Genomic DNA, 11,741 nt, shown 5'->3' on the forward strand with positions numbered 1-11,741 from the left:
AATTCTAATCAGTGAACAACATCACTTTTTTATACTTATTGGTTTTATGACTCTCCTCCTCACTGACTGGGGCCTTTTTTTTTTTTTTCACAAAGAAACAAAGTGGTATTAGAATTTCAATCACTTCTCTTCTATCTTAATGTACAAAAGCCATTAATGCTGGCATCTGGTCTCCTTACTTGGCCCAAGAACTCCCTCAAGAATGTTAGCTTCTTGACTTGTGGAATTCAAATTGGGCCCTGGCAAATTTTAAATGATGGCATGTTGTCTTCAGCATATGGCATGAGTATTCAAAGACAGGAATCCGAAAACTTGAATGGTAAAATTTTATTAAATACATTTATTTATTCTTTTAAAAAAAGAGCTTCATTGAAATATAATTTACATACCATACAATTCACTCATTTAAAGTGTACAATTCAGGGCTTCCCTGGTGGCGCAGTGGCTGAGAGTCCGCCTACCGATGCAGGGGACACAGGTTCGTGCCCCGGTCCGGGAGGATCCCACATGCCGTGGAGCGGCTGGGCCCGTGAGCCATGGCCGCTGAGCCTGCGCGTCTGGAGCCTGTGCTCCGCAACGGGAGAGGCCACAGCAGTGAGAGGCCCGCGTACCGCAAAAAAATAAAATAAATTAAAGTGTACAATTCAAGCAATTCCCTGGCAGTGCAGTGGTTAGGACTTGGCACCTTCGCTGCCATGGCCCTGGTTCAATCCCTGATTGGGGAATTAAGATCGCGCAAAGCTGTGAGGCAGGGCCGAAACAAATAAATAAAGTGTACAATTCAATGGTTTTGGGTCTATACACAGAGTCGTGCAACCATCATCACAATCCATTTTAGAGTATTTTTATCACCCCAAAGAAAAACTCCATACATTTCAGCCATCCCTCCCCAACCCCCATCTCCATTCCAGTTGTAAGCGACTACCGATCTACTTCCTGTCCCTACAGATTTGCCTGTTCTGGACGTTTCATACAATGGAATGACACAGTAATGTGTCATCTTTTGTGACCGGCTTCTTTCACTTAGCGTAATGTTTTCAAGGCTCATTCATGTCGTAACACGTACAGCACATTCATCTGTTGATCGAAATGTATATTGTTTCCACCTTGTGACTGTTGTGAATAGTGCTGTGATGAACATTCATGTGCAAGCTTTTGTTTAAATACCTATTTCTAATTCTTGGTGGTCTATACCTAGGAGTGGAGTTGATGGGTCATATGGTAGTTCTGTGTTTAACTTTTTGAGGATCTTCCAAACTGTTTTCCCTAGCAGCGGCACAATTTGACATTCTCACCAGCAATGTACGAGTGTACCAGTTTTCTCACATCCTCGCCAACATTCATTTTCTGTTGTTGTTGTTGTTTTTTAATTATTATGATAATTATAATAGGGGATGTGGAGTGGTATCTTCTTACAGTTTTGATTGGCGTTTCTCTAATGACTAATGACATTGAACATCTTCTCATGTGCTTGTTTGGTCATCTGTAGATTTTCTTTGGAGAAATGTCTATTCAAGTTCTTTGCTCATGTTTTAATTGGGCTGTTTGGTTTTTTACTATTGAGTTGCATGTATTCTTTCCAAACTTTTTTTTTGGCTGCGCCGCGCGGCATGCGGAATTTCTTTCCCCGATCAGAGATCGAACCCATTCCCCCTGCCGTAGAAGCGTGGAGTCTTAACCACTGGACTGCCAGGGAAGCCCTTCCATAAACATTTTCTGAGCACAAATTGTGTACAACACACGGGTAATGGCATTTGGGAGGAGAAATGCAAAGATGAATATGGTAAGATCCCTGACTTTTTTTTTTTTTTTTTTTTTTTTTTGCGGTAGGCGGGCCTCTCACTGTTGTGGCCTCTCCCGTTCCGGAGCCCAGGCTCCAGACGCGCAGGCTCAGCGTCCATGGCTCACGGGCCCAGCTGCTCCGCGGCATGTGGGATCTTCCCGGACCGGGGCACGAACCCATGTACCCTGCATCGGCAGGCAGGCTCTCAACCACTGTGCCACCAGGGAAGCCCCAAGATCCCTGCCTTTTCATTGCTTTTAGCAGAGATGGGAACAGTGAGTTCCCCTAGCACAGACCTGGCACTCAGAGTTCAGCAGAGGGAGGGAGACTGCACTTCTGGTGGAGCAATTTTGGGGCCCTGTGGAAGGAGTAAGCCTGGGACCCCATGTTGGAAGTGGGAAAATAGTAGGAATGGCCTGTGGCCAAAGCTTAAAGAGCCCTAGGGAGACGGTAAATCCAGGAGAATGTTGGGAATGGAGGCGGGGGAAAACAGGTGTAGGTCGGATGCATGAATGAGATGATGCACAATTAAGAATTGACCAGAGAAAGCTGCAGAGTAACAACAACAACGTGAACGGGAAGTTTCATCTGAGGATTTTAAGGGCCCAGAACCTCAGCAGCGACCTGCCAGGAACTAACCCCTAGATGCAGCGACAGAGCAGTTGTACCAGTTTGTGGTGTGGCCTCTATTACTCAGGTGCGTGAGTGTGGCTGAGAAAAGTTGGCCTGAAGACCTTGGAGCCCAGAGGTGTCCTGTTTCCTATTAGGTGACATCTACGTTAGCACCTGGACCACTCTGCAGAGCCTGGGACAACTGGTGGCCTGCCCCCTGCCCTTGGGGTCCTCACTCGGATCGTCTGAGCCCACGGCTGGCTCTGTAGGCTGCCTGCGGGCTGTCGGTTCCCCACCAGGGCCTTAGCCTCGTGGTTTCTGGTCCTGCCTCAGGTCATTTCCAACTGAGGTGAACTCTTGGGAAAAGTCGTTGTGGCTCCCATTACTTCCCACCCCAGGCCAGTCAGAGAACTGGCTCCCAACTGGGTAAACTCTTTCCTCAGTTTGGAAAGGAAAACAAGTGTGCAAAGCAATAGCTCATGTGCCCTGAAGGCCTACTGGTTGCCAAACACTCAGAGGAAACCAAGATTCAAGCCTGATGCACGGAGAGCACTGGTCCAGCCAGGATCAAACACACAGAGGTGTAAACAGCAGCCCAATTCCCAGGGTGGCTGAGAAGCGGCTACCCCTCAGGACTGAGGGGTGTTCACGGTGCGCTGGGAACAGTCTCTGGCAGTGGAGCGCTTTTCTAGGAGCATCTCAGGAGACTTGTGGGGAAATGGTGCTGTATTTCCCGTGGGCGTGCTTGACATTATGAGTGGGGTGCAGCCTGGGAGCTGGAGAAGCCGCAGAAAGCCAGAGCCAGCAGCAGTGCTGGTCATTTAGAAAGTACACGTGGCAACAGTTTTTGCAATGCTCCTAGGGAAATCACTCCATCTGAGTGTCCGGCCTTCGATCCCCTGAGGATGTGTGTCCTGGTCACCTCTGCATCCTAAGCGTCCAGCATGTGGCATCAGCTTGTAGCGTTCGCCCTGTGATTTGAAACGCCGAGAGAGTGTTCGCCCTGTCTTGTCACAGGTAAGGAGGACGTCAGGTAAGGAGACCATCTGCTATGGCTACTTATGGATGGAATGTTGCCTTCTCAATAGTGGCCCCAAAGGCCAGGCCATTCAAGTGGTTTTTTTGTTTGTTGGTTTGTTTGTTTTGTTTTTAATCATAGTAAAATACACGTACAATTTACCATTTTGACCATTTGAAGTTTACACTTCCATAGGGTTAAGTATATTCACATTGTGGTGCAATCAATCTCTACAACTTTTCCATCTTGCAAAACTGAAACTCTGTACCCATTAAACAATAATTCCCCATTTCCCGTCCCCACTCCTGGCCCCTCAACCAGCCCCTGACAACCGCCATTCTACTTTCCTGTTGCTATGAATTTGACTACCCTAGGTACCTCATTTGAGTGGAATCATACAGTATTTGTCCTTTTGTGACTGATTGATTTCACTTAGCACCATGATCTCAAGGTTCATCCCTGTTGTAGTATGTCTCGGGATTTCTTTTCTTTCCAAGACTGAATACTATTTCATTGTATGTCTGTACCACATTTTGTTTATCCATTCATCTGTCAGTGGACGTGTGGGTGTCCTCCACCTTTTGGCTATCGTGAATAAGTGATGCTACGAACATGGGTTACAAATACCTCTTTAGGACCCTGCTTTTAATTGTTTTGGATATAGACCCAGAAGTAGAATTGCTGGATTACATGAAAATTCTATTTTTAATTTTCTGAGGGACCACCGTATGTCTTCCATAGTGGCCGCACCATTTTACATTCCTACCAACAGCACACAAGGGTTCTGTCTTTTGAAACAGCTGCTCTTCTAAGACTGAAGTGTGTTCTTTAAATAGCTGTCTGTTGAAGTTGGACACAGAAACTTTTTCTTCTCCTTTCCTTTTTCATCTTCCTGCCTCCCAAATTGTAACTGGTTCGACTGCAGATGAATCTGATTTTAGGGGTCTGATGCAATGAGAAAATACTAGAAACCCTAAGGCTGATTAAAGAATCTATCTCAGCCTATGAGCCTCCACTGCCAGAGGAGCCAAGTAGACTGGCCTGGGGGATCCGCAGTTGTGTGCATTTTTCTCTAGTCCGTCGTAACTTCACTGTTTCCTCTTTAGGTGACACTTAACTGATCTTTGAAGTTACTCGAGTTTTTTCATCCATCCATAAAATACTACTTCTTCTCTTCTAAGACAAATCATTTCAAATGGACATTTATTCATTGAGAATAGGCCAGAAGTACCCAAATTGCACACACTTTTTATTCTGTGGCTCATTGAGCTAAAACCTAGAGGTGCGAATGGAACTCATTCCCCAAAGCTCTGTCCCAGATAGGGGAATTGGGCCAGTCTGTCTTCTCCAGAATGTGCTGTGTTGCATCTGGAGCAGGTGAGGAGGAATGGTTCCTGGGCTTTCAGCTGGCTGCGGGAAGGTCTTCAGGGACAGACTCCAGGTGGTGGTGGAGCAGGAAGTCGGAGCAGCTGGAGGAACTGTGGTTAGGGAATCTCCCCCAGGGCCACAGGTTTTGCTCCATCTAGTTCTTTCCGTGACAGCCGGATTCATTTCTTCACTCCCTGGCCAGGTTCCGAGTTTCCCTGATCGCAGTGCTGGAGGGCCTCCCTCTGCTTCAGGAATGTTGAGGGCAGTGGGTTGGGCTCCAGAGGCTGTCATGAGAAAAGCATCTTTAGGTCCCCTCCCGGGGATGTTGCAAAGATCCTTTAGCATCCATCCTGCTGTAAAGCCCAGAAAATCTGACAATGCCATTGCCGAAGTCACAGCAAAGCAAGTAGAAAATGAAAGGCAGCGTCTGGACGATAGAAGCTTCTAGTTATTCTTTTTTTTTTTCTTCTTCTTCTTCTTTTCCTCAAAGGATAAGCTTTCCATTGTCACTTCAAGCCAGAAGAAATGGTGTATTAGGAGTCCGATTCAACTTCTCTGTGTCTGTGTCAATGCTTGTCTTTTTCAAAACGTGGCTAACTTTTGTTTTTCTCTCTTGACTTTCCAAGACTGGTGAGATACCCAGAGGGGTTGGAAGGGCCAGCATCTGTAGGTGCTTTGCATACCGGTGAGGTTGATTGGAATAACGTCAACAAGGGCATGTGAATAGAAAATTCCTTTGTCCTTATAGTGCCTTTAGAAGCAACAGAGCAGAAAAAAAATTCCTTTAGTGCACAGAAGACTTGGGAAAGTTCCTTTTTATTTCACAGATGAGATGGCCACCAGGTAATATGTGTAAAGCACAAAGGTCATTCAGGTCAACATTGATTGAGCATCTAACTGTATGCTTGGCTCTATTTGAGGTGCAAGGACTAGGATGGTTGAGAAGAATAAACAGGACTCTTGTCCTCAGATGTACAAATAATTGCAAAACAATTTGTGGTAGAACAAAAAGATAATATGTATATTTGTCCTTTGCCCCCAGTTCCTGGCATAGAGTTCCTAAAACCCTTGGAATTTCAAGAGTGAAGGAAGTGTCTTTTGTTATTCATAACAAGCCCCTTTCAACCAAACCTGAGTTTCTGCTAATGAGGTGACAGAGGTTGGCATTTAGATAGTTTCAAGGAGGGGCCTGGCCTTGCTTAGAGGATTGGAATTTTCAACTACCATCTGTCACCTCCCACTTCCAACCTCTAGGGTAGGAAGAGGGGATAGAGATTGGGTTCATTCATCAGTGGCCCATGATGTAGTCAATCTTGCTTACGTAATAAAACCATCATAAAAAAGTATTTTTTCCTTTGGCCACGCCTCGCATCTTGAGGGATCTTATAGTTCCCTGACCAGGATAGAACCCGTGCCCCATGCAGTGGAAGGATAGAGTCCTAACCACTGGACTGCCAGGGAATTCTTCAAAGCACCATAAAAATTCTTGAACTATGAGATTTGGAGAGTCTTCAGGTGGGTGCCCACAGTGAGGCGCTGGGAGGGTAATGTGTCTGGAGAGGGCACGGAAGCCCTATGCCACCTGCCCCGTCCCCTCCTTGATCTGTGTATCTCTTCATCTGGCTGTTGATTCGTACCCTTTATAATGAACTGTCATCTTAAGTACAGGGTTTACCCACGTTCTGAGTTGTTCTAGAGGATTAGCAAACCTGAGGCGGCACTGTGGGAACCCCCAAATTTGGAGTCAGCTGGACAGATGTGTGGGTAGTCTGGGGCCCCCACTTGCAGCTGGCATCTGAAGTGGGTGCAGTCCTGGGAGACTGAGCCCTTAACCTGTGGGGTCTGTGCTAATGCTGAATGGTGTCAGCACTGAAATTGAACTGTAGGACACCCGGTTGGGGTCAGAGAGTGAGAACTGTTGTTGGAAAAACCAAACGGTATTATAAACAAGGTCTCTGTTCTCACCACCACCACCATCACTATCATTACTGTTAGGCTGGACCCTATGAAATTGCCTTTTGCTGTATGTAGGTCAAAACTAATTGAGTCACAGCGAGTTCATATAATTCAACCTAATGCCTTTTCTTCAGCATTTATAATTGACAGTAGGCACAGTACCGAGTGCTTTATGTGTGTCCTCTTGAATATTCCTTACAATACTCTTGAGATAGGTACTGCCATTATTCCCAGTTTATACATGAGGAGACTGAGACTTCCAGAAGTTAAGAAAAAGGCTGAGGATAAATGGCTAGGGAGGGGCAGAGCTGGGTTTGAGCTGAGGCCCTGCGTCAGCAGACTCTGCGTTCCTCTCCTAGGACTGCCTTAACAGAGTATCACAAACTGGACGCTTTTTTTTTTTTTAATCTTAGGAGCCAGAGTAAATTTGAATATAGTTCACGTGTTAAAAGAATAAACCTGATGAGTACATTTCTTTGTGTATCAAATGAAAAAATATACAATGCGGTGAAAATAATACATATACAAAGTGATTTTTTGTGCATTTGTGATCACGAGGTTTATATTCTATATTAAATCATAGGATAAAAGAGGCTATATATAGTTTTTTGGGGGGTTTTTTGTGGTACGCGGGCCTCTCACTGCTGTGGCCTCTCCCGTTGTGGAGCACAGGCTCCGGACGCGCAGGCTCAGCGGCCATGGCTCACGGGCCCAGCCGCTCTGCGGCACGTGGGATCTTCCCGGACCGGGGCATGAACCCGTGTCCACTGCATCGGCAGGTGGACTCTCAACCACTGTGCCACCAGGGAAGCCCTATATATAGTTTTTTGATAAATGTATTCTCTCACAGTTCCAGAGGCTAAAAATCAGAAATCAAGGTGTCGACAGGGTTGATTCCTTTTTGGAGGCTCTGAGGGAGAGTCTGCTCCTGGCCTCTGCCTAGCTGCTGTCCTTGCCGGCAATCCTTGACACTCCCTGGCTTGTAGCTGCATCCCTCCCCTCTTTGCCTCTGTCATCACATGGTTTATTCCCTGCCCATTTCCATCTTTCTTTTAAGGACTCCAGTGATTGGGCTTAGGGTCCCCCACCCCCCATGCAATATGACCTTATCATGACTACATCTGTGAAGTCCCTATTTCCAAATACCGTCACATTTACAGGATCTGGGGGTTAGGACTTCAGGACATTATCTTTTCGGGAGGGGAGGGACACATTTTGACCCAAAATGTTGGGGTCAGATGGGAAATCTATGGCTTCAGGATGCTGTGTGCCTGTGTTGGGGCCAGGATCCCAACATGCCCATTGGCCTCCTGGACCTCGCACGCCCTACGCACAGAGCCAGGCTAGCTGGGGTGACAGCAGAGGGCTGGGAGGGAGGGGCCAGGCTCCTCCTCTGCGGGGGAGGGGAGACCTCCCAAGTGCAGTCCAGGTGGACCACCCAGGACGCGTGGGCAAGGCAAGGGGGCATTTTTCATGGCTGCTATGACCACACATCTCTCCCTGCAGCATGGTTTAAATCACCTGGACAGGAAAACCTCAAACTTAGAGTCTGGGCTGAAGATGCTTTGTTTTTCTTGCTAATCAATTCTCTTGCTTTTGGCTAGTGGTTAGAAAGGTTTCAACACTTGACAGCTGAAAAGCTTGTTAGAAGCTCCTGGAAGACATCTTGGAAATACTCTACAGAAACGGAGCAAGTTAAATGAGAAATAATTACCTAGCGAGTAGGATTCATGACCGTACATTCTCAATGCTTGCCCAAAGAGAGCGTAGGGAAAATGTGTTAAGTGTTATTGTATTGTAGGAACTGTGAGGCCCAGGAAGGGTCATAATAAATAGTACCTAGGACGGTGGTCCCACACGGCTCTGCCTTGCCGTTTCCTGGGAGAGCTGGGGAGTGCTTGGATGTCCCTCTTGACCTGGGGATCTGCCCGGAGCAGTTCTCGGCTGGGGGTTTAGTGCTTGCGGGAACCAGATAGGAGCCTGTCTCGCTGAGCAGACTGATAGAAGCTGGTTCTGTCCCATCTTTCTGGCACATCAGAAGGAGTTCATCTGAGCTAACGTGTATCCATCTGGTGATGCTTGAGAAGCATTTGGTTTTCCCCAGGTTCTCATGAAGCATGGCCTCCAACATCTAAGCAAGCCATGCTTCTGAGGCCAAGCAAAAAACACTGTCAAATGTTGACGTCTCCAGGCTTCACTTAGGAAGAAATTCTACTTTGGTTATTTTAACAATGGCTTCAGTTACTAGGAACCCGGGTGCCCGGGTAGATAGACCCCTTGGGCTCTCTGCTGACACTACCCTTCACCTTTTGGGCCTCTGCCCCAGGGCTGGCCACACAGGCTCTTTTTCTTGGGCCAGACTGAGGTCTCTTAAATGTGACTCAGACTGAAGATTAGGCCCAGCCAGAGGAGACAATTGTTTCTAGTCTGGTTTTTCCTCGGGAGGAGGAAGTTCCCCTCCGAACTTCGCTGAGACGTCACCCGTTATGAATTTCCCTTCAGCTGCTCCCTCCTGTTCCCCAGGTTTTGAGCACTGGACCTTCGCATTCTGCACGTCCCCGCTCCCCGTTTCCTTGAGTCCAGAATCCTAGCACCCACCTCTCTCCTGAGGGCCAGGTCTAATGTCCCCGTGTCTGCCGGGGATCGATCATCACCTCGAATGCAACGTTTCTTACAGTCACTGTTCGTTCTGCGGCTCCCTTAGAAACGACCTGGCTCTCTCTGCCTGACTTACTTCACTTAGTATGATAATCTCTAGGTCCTATATTCACTATCTTGTAATAAACTATAATGGAAAAGAACATGAAAAAGAATATATATAGGTATGTATAACTGAATCACTGTGCTGTACGCCTGAAACTAACACAACACTGTACATCAACTATACTTCAATTAAAAAACTTTAAGTTAAAAAAAAACAAAAAACAAAACCCTTAACGACCTGGCCCGGGACGAGTGAGGCTTCAGTCACTCAAGCTTAAGTTAGATCTCATGGGCAATCACCTGTTCGGCCTTGCAGGGTTCTTCTCCCTCCTAAATTCTCACTGTCTTCTTTTCCTGTCTCACCGCCAGGCTGGCTCACAGGCCTGTCACTGCTTAGCTGCAAGAGCTTCCCTCCTGACCGCTCTCTGGCTCGCGGCGACTCAAAATTCTTACGGCAGCTTGATCGGTGCTCTTAACTTCGCAACTCTGTGCTCCTGTCGCTTTCCTGCTAAGAAACCTCCCAGGGCGCCCCGCTTCTTCATCACGTGAAGCACCCATTCCTCCTCCTGGAATGAAGGCTCTTTTCAAAACGGGCCTTTTGTCAGGGAGGCATGGCATTCCCTTCGCGTGTTCTGTTTCAGGCACGATGACTATCATCGTCCTTTTTCAACCTCTGGGCCTTCCCTCTTTTTTTTCTTCCCGCCACACCGCGCCGCATGTGGGATCTTAGTTCCCCGACCAGGGATCGAACCTGTGCCCCCTGCAGTGGAAGCATGGAGTTTTAACCACTGGACCGCCAGGGAAGTCCCTGGGCCTTTCCTGATAATCCGTTCTTTGCAATGCCCAAGCTCTCATCCTCATCTCCATCTGTTTCATCACCAACCTTCAAGGCTTATCTCAGTTGCCTCCCCACCTTGCTGAAACCTCATCACACTTCTGAGGCTTCACCTGTGGTATATGCACAGAAAGGTACTTGTATTTGAACTTGTGACTTGCACGCTACTTGAGTCCCTGGGCCCCGTAGATGCCTAGTGTATCAAACTGAGTGTGGGCAAAGGCTGACTCCATGCTCCCTGGCCCCATGTCCCAGCCACTTCTGGCCCATCACAGCCTTGCTTTCTCTCCTCCTTTTTAAAAATTTTTATTTATTTATTTTTTGGCTGCATTGGGTCTTTGTTGCTGCGTGCGGGCTTTCTCTAGTTGCGGTGAGCAGGGGCTACTCTTTGTTGCGGTGCACGGGCTTCTCGTTGCGGTGGCTTCTCTTGTTGTGGAGCACGGGCTCTAGGCTCGTGGGCTTCAGTAGCTGCGGTGCATGGGCTCAGTAGTTGTGGCGCACGGGCTCAGTTGCTCTGCGGCGTGTGGGATCCTCCCGGACCAGGGCTCGAACCCTTGTCCCCTGCATTGTTAGGCGGATTCTTAACCACTGCGTCACAAGGGAAGTCCTCTCCTCTTTTTAATCAGACACAGGCAATAAATTTGACACAGAAGGAACTGCCCTCCTCCCCCAACCCTCACTAATTTTATGTTTTGTTGGAGGCAAAAGCAAATTTCCAAGATTCAAGTCAATACCAATTTCGAATTATTTCTGCCAGTTGGAAAAGAAAACTTTGAAAAATACATGTGACTTTTTTTTTTCAACTTGGGAAAAAATTTGAAAGCTATAGCCTTTCAAGGAAACAGGATACTTTAAAGAAAAAAAACAAAAAAACACCAGCCTGGCTTTATGTAGTTCAATCCTGTCAAGCTAATCTAATCTTTTGTGACAAAGCAACAGACCTGGTAGATCAAGGGGGAAAACAATAGTTGGAATTTATCTTTGCTGCCTTCAAAACTTTTGATTCCTGGGCCCCAAGATGAGACAGAGCCAGTTCTAGCTGGGGAACAGAAGTGGCCTCTTTAGGGGGTCAGCCTTGAGCCCAGTGGTCCTGAATATCGCCTAAAAGGGCCAACTGACAGAAAAAGGGAACATATTCAAAGTCAGCATTAATCTCAAGGTGGGGTCGGGGGTCTCGATGAATAATCAGCAAGAAAAGGAACACTGGTAATTACTTAAATGATCAACACAAGTGTGCAGTCTTGACTAGAAGAGAGTTCATGTTTGGGGAAAACTACATCATCAATACAGCTTTAGGCTAAGAACAGGAGACTGGTATGAAGCTACATAACACGTAGGAATCCTGCAGTCCTAAATTTGCATTAACTGGGTCCCCTTCCAAACTCCACGGCTAAAGATGGGAAAGAGAATTTGGACAACATTCAAGGGAGAGCCACAGAGGTAATTCAACTAAGGCTGGGACATGG

This window comes from Stenella coeruleoalba, assembly GCF_951394435.1.
Source record: "Stenella coeruleoalba genome assembly, chromosome: 17".
NCBI classification, from domain to species: domain Eukaryota; kingdom Metazoa; phylum Chordata; class Mammalia; order Artiodactyla; family Delphinidae; genus Stenella; species Stenella coeruleoalba.